This window comes from Propithecus coquereli, unplaced genomic scaffold, assembly GCF_000956105.1.
Source record: "Propithecus coquereli isolate 6110/MARCELLA unplaced genomic scaffold, Pcoq_1.0 Scaffold87, whole genome shotgun sequence".
NCBI classification, from domain to species: Eukaryota; Metazoa; Chordata; class Mammalia; order Primates; family Indriidae; genus Propithecus; species Propithecus coquereli.
This window is the reverse complement of record NW_012154951.1, coordinates 2,781,579-2,793,589: the sequence shown is the minus strand read 5'-3', so window position 1 is coordinate 2,793,589 and position 12,011 is coordinate 2,781,579.

The following is a 12,011-nucleotide window of genomic DNA, read 5'->3' as shown; positions in this document are numbered from 1 at the left end:
TGTTCCATATTTAATGTTTAATAAATGTTTGCTATTATTATGACTAGAGAGTAATGTATGTATAGATGATCTAACATAGTGAGTAGTTCTTTTCTTTCCTGAAATAATATTGGTAATTTCAGTGTTTCACTTACGTGTTTTTTTCTCTTCTCTTGTCTTCATGCTATTGAGGTTATATTTTAAGATGCAAGTATGCTGTAGCTTAGCTCCTCTGTCTCAGGGTCTGTAGCATTCCTGAAAATTGTAACCCTTGAGCATATTTAGAAGGAGAGGTTCAAATTAAGAAATCTGTTGTAGAATACATGCATGTGTAATCGTTTTCATCTGCAATATATATGTGTATATGTATATATACACACAGCTACTTTAGAATGTGTGTTTAACATTTTATTTGTAGGGCTGTGGTTATGAGATCAATCTGTGGTTGGCAGTTGTCACAGATTTTGTGTTTATGAGCTAAGGCAAATGTATTTATATGCCTTTGCATTGTCCTTCACATTGGCAGTTTTGATCTCTTGCAAGTGACAAGGTATGTATTAATGTCATCTGACAATTGTGTTTCTCTTTTCCACTCCATGAGGTTATAATTAGAGGAAATTCCTTTAAGATTTTGGCAGTAGATTAGTTGTCAATCTTAGTTTCTGGGTCTATTATGCACTCTCATCTCTTTTTGTGTTTTCCTAGATATTTTATCATGGAAATCACAAATTCTGAGACAGGGGATGCTCTTAAAATACCCTATTAAGCTTCTCTCTTTCACCCCCACTTTCCAATTACACACACACACACACACACACACACACACACACAGTGTTGGGGAACCTGAACATATATTAATGCCAGTGTCAACATGTCAACATAATGATACAGACAGTAGTATTAACATTATTTATATTAGAGAAAAAATGGAGTAAGTTCCTGGAGAAAGTTTATTCCGTGATGATGAGAGGATCTAAAGTCAAAACAGATATAGATGCAGAAAGATTTGTGGGTTGAAGTACACGATCCTTAATTTTATGTGTCAACTTGGCTGGGTCGTGGGATGCCCAGAATGTAGTGAAACATAATTTGTGGGGTATCTGTGATGATGTTTCTGGAAAATCATTAGCATTTAATTTGGTGAACTGAATAAAGCAGATAGGCCCTGCCCAATGTGAGTGGACATAACACAATTCATTGAGGGACTGAATAAACCAAAAGGTGGAAGAGGGTTGGAGTCACCCTCCCTCTGCCTGACTACTAGACCTAAAACATTGATCTTCTCCTGCCCTTGGTGCTCCAGGTGTTCGGACTCAGACTGGAATCCACACCATTGGCTGTCTGGCTTTCAGGGTTTTAAACTACACCACTGGCTTCCCTTGGTCTCCAACTCGCAGATTGTGGGGCTTAGCCTCCATAATCGTATAAGCCAATACCTTAAAGTAAATCTCTTTATTTATGTTACACAACTGGTTCTCTTTCTCTGGAGAACCCTTACCAATACAGTTGTCCCTCAGTATCCACAGGGGGTTCTAGGGCACCCTGTGGATACTAAAATTTGAAGATTCTCACACCCCTTATATAAAATGGCATAGTATTTGTATATAACCTACCCACATCCTCCAATATAATTTAAATCATCTCTAGATCACTTTTAATATCTAATACAATGTAAAAGCTATGTAAGTAGTTGTTATATTTTATTTGTATTATTTTTATTGTTATATTGTTTTGTTTTGTTTTTTTGTCAAATATTTTGCGTCTGCACCTGATTGAATCCATGGATGGAGAACTTGTGAATACACAGGGATGACTGAACAGAAATTGGTACCAAGAATTGGTGTGCCGCTTTAACAAGTAACTAAAAATGTGGAAGTAGATTTGTAACTGGGTAACGAGTAGAGGCTGGAGGAGTTTGAGGTACATGCTATAAAAAGCTGGCATTACTATAAAGGAAATCTAAAGGTGATTCTGGTGGTGAGGGCTCAGATAAAAAAAGAGTACAGCTGTAGAGAAAGCTTCTGTTTTCTTAGAGAACACATAAATAATTCTGTACAGACTGCTGGTAGAATTAAGGACAATTAAGGACTATTTTAGTGAGATCTTAGACTGAAATGAAGAACATGTGATTGGACAATGGAAAAAAGGCAATTCTTGTTATGAAATGAGAAAGAACTTGGATGAATTTTGTTCATGTTCTAGTGTTCCATGCAAGGTGGAACTTGCGAGCAATGAAATTGGATATTTAGCTGATGAGATTTCTAAGCAAAGTGTTGAAAGAGTGGTTTGGTTCCTCCTAACTACTTATAGTATAAACTAAGAGGAGAGAAAGAATTTGAAAAGGGAATTTTTAAGCAAAAAGGGCCCAAAGGTTAAAGATTTGGAAAATTCTGAGCCAAGGAATATTGCAAGAAATGAGAAAGCATGTTCCGAAGCTGTCATTAAGGGTGTGGCTGAGGGACCATTTTACAAGATTAGTGGGAGTATGAAAGGAGGACATAATCAGTCATCTCAGCAGGAGCCAGGAATAAAGATGGAATTACACCAGCAGAAACACTGCAACTGGGACTAAAGGAAACAGAGAAAACAATAGGAAGGCTGTGAATATGTGCTATCCTTCAAGAAAAGAAAAGGAGGACCCAAACGTGATTCTGAGATCAGTGGGAATGACTCTGGCACAGACCCTGGAGAAGGGATAGTTCCTCTTTGGCTTCTAAGGGTGGGATTACCTTTCTGGTTGTGGAGGGCCAGGATGCTCCCACCCTGTGCTTCAAGGGGGAGGCAAAAGGGGACATTGTAAAGAGAAGCAGAATAGGGTGGAAGGAGCAGGCCCAGCTCGCCAAGCCATGGGGGTAGCATTGCCACCTAGTGGGCCTGGAAACCAGAGAACTGAGCCAAAGAAGACTATTGTCAAGCCGTAAGTTCTCATGAAATTTGACTTGCTGAGTTTTGAAATTCCTTTGGACTCCTCAAGTATTCCTTCTTTCTGATTTCTTCCTTTTGGAATGGAAATGTATATCTTATGCCTGTCCCACCATTGTATTTTGGAAGCACAGAACTTTTTTGGGTCTCAGTTTCACTGCTAGAGAGAAATTTTGCCTGAGGATGACTTGTATGTCAAGTCTTGCTCATATCTGATTTAGATGATATTTAGTTGAAACTTTGAACTTTAGAACTTCAGATTTTAGAGTTAATGCTGAAAAGAATTAAGACTGTTGAAGTTGTTGGGATGGAATGAATGTATTTTCTATGTAGAAAGGACATAAATTTGGGGGTACAAGGGGCAGAATCTTACGGACTGAAGATTTGTGATTCCCAAAAATTCATATATTAAAATCCTAACCTCCAATGTGATGGTATTAGAAACAAGGGACTCTGGAAGGTAATTAGGTGAGGAGACTGGAGCTCCCATAAACAGGATTAATGCCCGGATGAGAAGAGGCACCGAGTGATGATTTTTCTCTCAGCCATGGTAGGATACAAGGAGAGGATGACCATCTGCAAACGAGGAAGAATGCCCTCAGCAGACACTGGATCTGCCAGCTACCATATCTTCCCAGTCTCCAGAACTGTGAGAAATAAATATTTGTTTATTTAATTAAGTAATCCGTATTATGGTACTCTGTTTAGCAGCCTGAACTGACTAAAACAGAGGGTTCAAAATTTCAGCCAGTTCCCCTGAATTGCTAGAAGTGAGAGATGAGGCCATCTACAGAGTTAGAGAGGTTAACATTGGTCTTGAGCTATTAGATACCAAGAAAAATTTTACAAACGCTATTATTTAAAATGGAGAAGAGCCAATGTTTTATTAGGACGAAGATTCTTCTCATGTAACAAGGATCAAAATACAGTGGTTTAAAAAAGGAAGAAATTTATAATCTGAGCATAAGCAATGCTGACTGATTTAGTGGCCCCATAGTCTTAGCGAACTAAACGCTTTTTGTTTTGTTGCTCTGCTATCTCAAGTGCTATGCCTTCACCTGCATTATCCCGGATCACCTACCACCATGTGCACATTCCAGGCAATAGGTGTGAGGATGAAGAGCAGAAGAAGAGGTCATCTGCTGACTTTAAGGCCACTTGTAAGAAGTCGAACAAGTCACTTCTCCTCACAGTCTATTATATAAAACTCAACATGGTCACACTCAGCTACAAAGGAAGCTGGGAACTATAGTCGTCATCTGAGCAGCCAAATGCACATCTGAAACTTAGTGATTCCATTATAAAAGAGGGAGGTGAAAATGGAAATTGGAGAAAAACAGCATTTTATGCCATAGTCAGGAGTCATATGTTTATAGGTCCCAGCAAAGTTGTGAGTTGAGCCAAGTTTAATTTTGAAAGTCACCCTCCTTCCATTTGTCCTCACCTCCACTGTGTTCATGATTTTTCCATACTGCTTAGTGACTTGTCCTGCTATGTGGGACAGGGAAATTAATATCTACTCTAGCTCTTCATCTAGATTTTCAGATGGTTAATTGACCTTTCCTTGGAAATTTCCAGGGGACAAATTCAGGACTTCATTGGATTGTTGGATTGTTCTAATTTGTAGATTTTTCTTATTCAATTAACTTGATGATGTTGTTATAAATAAAAATATGGCAGACATTATGCATTGTCTATATGACAGTCATTCCTGTTTGTTTCCTGGCACCAAACTCTAATTTGTTCAGGTAGTAAGTGAGGGTTCCTTGACTGTATGGAATTTAGACCTCTACCACAAAGTGCATCATGACTGATATAATCCAATCATCATAATATCATTCCCCTTGGCCAGATATGTCACCCAGTTCTTGATAATGAGACAAAAAGAGAAATTAGGAAGCTTGTGGCCTCCCAAATTAAAAAAGAAAATAAAAGTGATTATAGTGGTAAACTTGATTAAAGAAATACAAAATTATTATTATTTTTTAAGAGATACAGTCTCACTCTGTTGCCCAGGATGGAGTGCAGTGGCATGACCATAGCTCACTGCAGCCTAGGTCTCCTGAGCTCAAATGATCCTCCTGCCTTAGCCTCCCAAGTAGCCAGGACTACAGGACTATAGGAGTGCCCCACCACACTTGGCTAATATTTTTATTTTTTTATTTGTAGATACAAGGTCTCCTTATGTTGTCCAGACTAATCTTGAACTCCTGGGCTCTCGTGATCCTCCTGCTTCACCCTCCCAAATTGCTGAGATTAAAGGTATGAGCCATTGCACCTGGCCCAAAATGTTTTTAAATTATGGAAGAAAAGCAGACAAAATGGGGCTAAATGGCTTAGTTAGACTGGTTGGAATACCACACACATTGAGCTATACAATTAGCAATTTCAACAGACTACAGCAATCAAAATTGGAACTTGGAAATCAGCTAGAAACTGAGAAATTTAAGGATCAGGACCTGGAGAAAGAACAACACATTGACCTAGTTGCACTGAAGAAAGAAATTCTGGACCTAGCGTCACAGTGGTTTGGAGAAAGTGAAGAGGGTCCTAGAACTTAATGCAGAGATGACATGGAAGAAACAGGTAGGGAAATAAGGGCACATCCAGTAGCGGGAGACTCAGGCAGCAGATAGACAATCCCTGCTACATGACACACAGGGAGGCTGAAAGGCCACTGAGTTTGTGAAATTCAAAAGTGGAGTTCTACCCTATAGATGGCCTCCTTGTAGCAGGAGCAATCAGTGAAGCTAGGGGATCAAGCATACTAGGTAGAACCTAAGGAAGAGTTTAGATACAGGAGAATTATTATGTGGCATAAGTTTTGGAACTCAAGTGCTAAGAAAAGGACATAATGTATTTGAACTGAGGTATAGAGGCAGAACTTCTTGAGGTCTACATTTTTGTTGCATACATTTTGGGAATTGTAATTTCCAGTGTAGAAATATTATCCTCTTACTCTTCACTCTCTTCCATCTAATTCTAGTGGCAACCTGTCTCCTGATCTTGGACTTGAGTTCTTAGTTTTGCCTTTGCTGCTGCTTTCTGGGTTCCAGGCTTATACTTGACTCTCAGCACTCCCTAAATACTATGCTCCCTAATGCACTTTAGCTCTTGGCACTCTGCAGTTTAATCCCCAGTCTGGACTTGGCTCTATGCAGCTAGCAACTTGGTCTGGCTCGCTTCAGCCCCAGTCCAGGTAGGGTTAGACCAAGGGGCAGGCACATTGTTGTTGTCAAGTATCGTTGCCCATGCTTTGTCACTTTCCCTAGATTGGGGATGGTACATCCAAGATCAGTTTCAGAGACGGGAGATGTCATATTGAAAGAGGAAGGCTCCTCGCTTCAGTGGGAAGCTATTAGGTAAGGACTGGCTGCTAACCAATCTTAGAACAAATGGCCTTTAAGGAACCCGGGGAAATGCTGTAGAGTAGCGTTTGCTTTGTCGATATTCTTATCCTTGTTTGGACATTTTTAGTAATAGAGTAGAATGTTTTCTTTCCATGATTACATTAGTTAAGACAATACCAGAGGCCTGATACTCCACTTGGCATCTAGTTGTATCATCCTGTCTTGTTCTACTTGTCAAACACGTTTGAAACTGTCACCAGTATCCTGACCAATTCACCCTGCCTTGTATTCCTTGGCCCCAGACATCTGGATAGTTGAAGCCCTACCATCAGATCTCAAATTTTCATTCCCTCCAAGTTCCAGCAATGCATGTCTCTGGTTGAAAAGAAAAAAAAATATTGGATATGTGATCATCCCATCTCTGAACTCCCAATTCTCAGTCACATTTCATTTTCTGCTTCAGAAATGATTAGGTGCTCTGCTAGAGATGGCCTTTGTGCTCTGACCTGAACTTTTCACTATGTTATCTGCCTTAACTCCCTTATAGCTTCTTTGTGTCCCCTTTGACATCAATAAGTTATGCCTGTTCTCATCCCTAGTCTTCTCAATTGCTTTTTCATTCTTTCTATCTCAGCCTCTGTCCCTCCTTTGTATGCACTTCCATTCTCTAACACTCCTTACACATCCTATGTGGCAATTTTTCCTCAGTGGTGGCAGGGGAAAGACAGATAAGTTATTGCAAACTTTCTTTTCAAGATTCATAATTACATTTCAACCAAAAAAAAATTATTGATTGCTAAGCACTGTCCCAGGTTCTGATGATAAAGTGATCAAAAAGACAATTCCTGCACCCAGAGGTACTCACAGTCCTATGCCAAAAAAAGAAAAAAAAGCAAAAATAGAAATCACAGATATGTAAACAAATAGTGACAATACAATGGAGTAAATGCTATAGAAGAGATACACATAAAAACTCTAAGAATATCAATATATTTTGTTTGTAGACTAAAAGAAAGCTACAGACAAAACCAAAAAATTAAATAGCTATTTATTTGTTTTTTTTTCTCTTTTATACTCAAGGAACTCATTGCAAATTGTAGAATGCTAGACAGAAGGGTATTCCTTGTTTCATCTTGAAAAAATAAACTCCAAGAGGTTGAATGACTTGCTCAAATTCACTGAGCATGTTAAGACAATGCTGGGATCTTATGTGTTAGGAAAGCTAACATAACTACTAAAAGAGACAAACCCTCGCAATCTCAGTGGCTTGGTACAATAAAAGGATATCCTTTCTCTTGCACACAAAACTGATGTGGGCTGGGTGGTCTTCATCCATCTTGGAGGTATGCCATTTGGCACACGTCGCCTCCAAAATTGTTCTAGCAGGAAAAGAGAGATGTGAAGGATACGTACTGGCTCTTAATTGCCTTGCCCTTGAAGTGACAGATGCCGTTTTCTCTCAATTCATTGTCATACTGAAGCTTTATTGTCCCAATGTAATAAATGTACAAGAATGCATGAAATTTATTGGGTCCAAACTATCTTTGCCAGACCTGAACTCTCATGAGAATTTTGGATCTACTATGCATGGGTAATCATCAATATATGCTTGTGGTGATGGCAGAACATAAAAAATATGTTTAAGAGAGATGGATGGATGGATGGATGGGTAGATGGATGGGTGGAAGGATAAATATGAGATATGTCATTGGTTATCACTGTTTCAGCAGATCTTAGCTAGGCTGGTGTTCATTTTCTACCTTACTTTTCTTATGAGTTGACCCCTGTGCTCTTTAGTTGAAGGGCATGATCGTCTTTCTGCTCAACAGAATTGAAGAGAATTTTGACAGTGCAGTATGAGGACATCATTGTGTTAATCATTTTGTAACGATTAATGCAGAATAAAATAACCAGCATAGTAAATAATAGCATTAGAGCTGTCTTTGAAAGAAAAGGTCAATATTATACCTGCTTGCTGATAGAAGAGATTAATATACTCTTGCTATTATTAATAATAGTAATTAGACTCTATTGCCTTAGCTGATCCTTAGGTCCCATTTATAGGAACAACCTAATGTTCTTCCTGAGCATGACTTGGCATATTTTAGCACGTCATTGCAAGCACTGAAAATCAGTGCCAGGATCTTCTTATCATTTTATTAGTTTTTTGGCACTTGAATTTTGTATTTGTATTGGGCTTACTTTTCTACCTCTGAAACAGTTAGCAGGGATTTTTAAATGAGAAGAAGACCTTTTCTTAATAGCATTTCCTATTGAGGGGCATAACAATAGATCTTTGTATATTTTCCATCATTTAGCAAGCCACTGCTGCAAATTAAGAGGATAGACATCCTTGTTGGAACAATTAACATTTGCAGCAGAAAACTCTTCTTAGCTGTGGAGCGGCAGAGGGGGTTGTGTAGGTGGACTTAAATTGATGTTGTCGTATAGGAAAACCTTTTCAGTATTGAGAGCAGAGCAGGGGAGGGGAACACTGGCTGTTTGCTGATCAAATGATCAACTTCTTTCTCTTACAATTCTTCCATCAAGATCACCTTTTAGTACTCTGCAAAGGGTTTGCAGAGATATAAAAATGTGCCAGAATCCAATCCTCCTTTAAAAGTTAAACACATAGAGGGTAATTTTAGGGATTCCCTCATTCAAATGAATTCCCTTCCATGATCTTTCCTTTGTCTTGAATTTACACTAGTATTTCCAATTTTGTATTGAGGCAATCAAGGCATCTATTAAAATGAACCAATATTACCTAGCAGGGGTAAACTACTTACTCTTTGTCATTAATGTCTTACTGTGAATAATTAAAATGAGATTTCTTCCCTCAGCTAAGCCTTAAGAAATAATAATGGCAATATTTAAAAACTTAAAATTTATTGCGTGTCAGAGTTTACAGTGCAAACTGAGTTATTCTCTTGTTTGTTTCTTACAGTAATCTCATGAGATAAGGTAGACAGAGGGGAGCTGCTATTCTCATTTAATAGATGAAGAATTTGAGGCTCTGATGGTCAGTTGGCTGCTCAAGCACATTTTAAAGGACTGGATTGTAGAAGGAAAGAGTAGTGAGGAGGGAGAAGCAGGAAGTGGAGACAGCATTTAGGAGGCTCAGTTCTTGTTGAACTACCAACAAGCATATTGAATAGTAAGGGAAGCTACCTTTCCTTAAGAGTCTATTAAGTGTTAAGCACTAAACTAGACTCTTAGATACACTGTTTCATTTTATCTTCTCTATAATCCTGCAAGATGAATAACACCCAAAGTTTACAGATGAGGAAACAGGAGTTTAGAAAAATTAAAGATCTCGCTCAAAGTTACTCAACTAAAAGAAGCAAAATATTTTCCTATTTCTAAGCTCACATTCTTACACAGCCACATGCTACAGTGCAAGGAAGCAAACAAAGAAAAGGTCACGGGAGGGCCTTGAAAACAAATTTCCCTTTCTTCGCATCTGTCTCAGGCTTGGCTTCTCTGCCCTTCTGTCCTTCACCTTTCCATTAACTCTGCAATCCTGCAAAGAACAGAAATTTTATCGCCTCCAACCAAAGTGAGGACTTTAAAAATTTCTACTTGGATATTCTTTTTCGGTTTTCAAAGTATCTCATTCTCCCCTCAGATTCATTATATGGGACATTTCATATGATTATTTCAGTAACTTTTCCATTGTTGGGATGTACCATGATAAGAGTTTTTGCTGTGTGTGTGTTTTTTTTTTAATATATATATATATATATATATTTTTTTTTTTACATCAAGGCAGGTTATTCCCCCTTATTGAATAATTGGCTACCATGTCTTTCCCTTCTATGTCAAAAATTACCCCCAATTACCTGTGTCAAAAATTACCCCCTACTATAGGTACAATATAACCTGTCAGAAGTTTCTGTCCAGATTTTTTTCCCCCAGTGAGAAGTGATTTAGGGCAGAGAGTGAGTGATGTTATATAATGGAAAGCAGACAGCTTAACTTTCCCTTAGCATTTGCTACCACAGTTGCTCTAAACCAAAATTACTCTTTCCATGATTGAAAGGTGGCCACCTCTTGGGTGAAATGTGGCAGCTGCTTAACAGTGTACATTAATAAAACATGATCATAAGAAGCAGTGAGTAATGATGAGCTGATGGATTTAATTGACAAGGCAGACAGAGCCTGATTGGGCTCAGAGGTATTTTTTGAGTTTTTATCTCCCTGTTGAGCAACCTTGTGTAGGCTGCTTAATTTCTCCATTACTCAGTCTCTCCACCTGTAAAATGGGAATAATAATACTTACCTAGCTCACAGAGGCATTGTCAGAATTAATTAACTCAGGCAAAGTTCTCTGAGATCCCTGGATAAATGTTGCCGCGCAGTTGCAAATGATTAGTGTCCTTATTATTCTGACACTCTCATAAGGTCCATTGATCAAATACAGTTCTAGCTGAACTGGGCAGAGCAATGGATTCTGCAACTGCATTCAATGGTGGTTTGCCCTGAAGATAAAGTCTGTCTCACACAATGTCTCCCCAGAGCAAGCTTAAGCTGGTAGCAGTATTGATGTAGGTGATTTGCCTGCCAGGATGCACAGAGTCAGTTTAACTAGAGCTAATTATGGCCAGCAACAATGCCAGAGCCAAGAACTCACCTCTGATTATGATGGGATGTTCAAAGAAACTATTTCTGAGTAAGATAATTGGGCAGGATTTTCTGCACCATTGGTATGGGTAGCATTCTGAAGAATGTCAGGGCATCTCAAATTTCAGAGGGAGGAGACTTGTCATACTTTTCTAGAAAGGAAGAGAACCAACGAGAATTGTTATCTTTGCAAATTGCCCTCTGTAATGTTCATCATTTATTTATTTGGACCATATTTTGTTGTTGTTGTTGTACAAATGTTATATGTTTTTTTTTCAAGGGTAGAAATAAAGGGATGAAAAGAATTGGCATCCAAGACAGATAAGATGGAACCCCTAATCTCACGGGAACTTTTGATCTACCTGGGGCAAGACAGATGTGAACAAATATAGAGAGTAGAGGAAGTGAAGCCTTGAGGAAGCTGGAGCCAATGCTGAGTGCAGGTGCTTTGATGTGGTATGGCTGATGTTACTAATAATAAGATCATAAATGACAAATGTGTATGATATGTCACTCTAAATATCCTCAATTCCACAACTATCATCTTACTGAAAATTACCATCTTTTCTCATTGGGCTACTTGATAACCCTCTGGCTGGTCTCCCCTGTTTTAGACTTTATCGTATTATAGTCTAGTCAAAACATACCAGATTACTCAGAGCAAGTTCCATTTATGTTTAGATCTTTCAAGACTTCCTTCCCCAATGTACTCAGAATCAAATTTAAACTCTTACTTACTGTTGCTTCCTGGTTTCTATTGCCCATCTCTAAACTAATCCTATTCCAAAATCTACCTGTTCTCTAAGCTTCGTCTATGCCAGTTTCTTTTCAGTTCCCTGAAAGCCAAGTCTTTTCCTACCCCAGGGCCTTTGCATTTGTCCTTCCTGCCTAGAATGTTCTGCTCCCACTGACTTCCTGGCTAGACCCCAATTCTTATCACTTTTCAATTTAAATGTAAATCATCTCTCTCTCTCTTGCCAATATCTTGCTTGCTGTTGTTCTCCTTCATGGTATTTTCTTAACGATTTGTAATTATCCATTCACTCACTCACTCATTCATTCATTCACTTATCTTTAATTTACTTGTAAACTGGTTCTGTCTACTACAAAAGGTGAGCTCTCAGAGAGAAAGAAGTT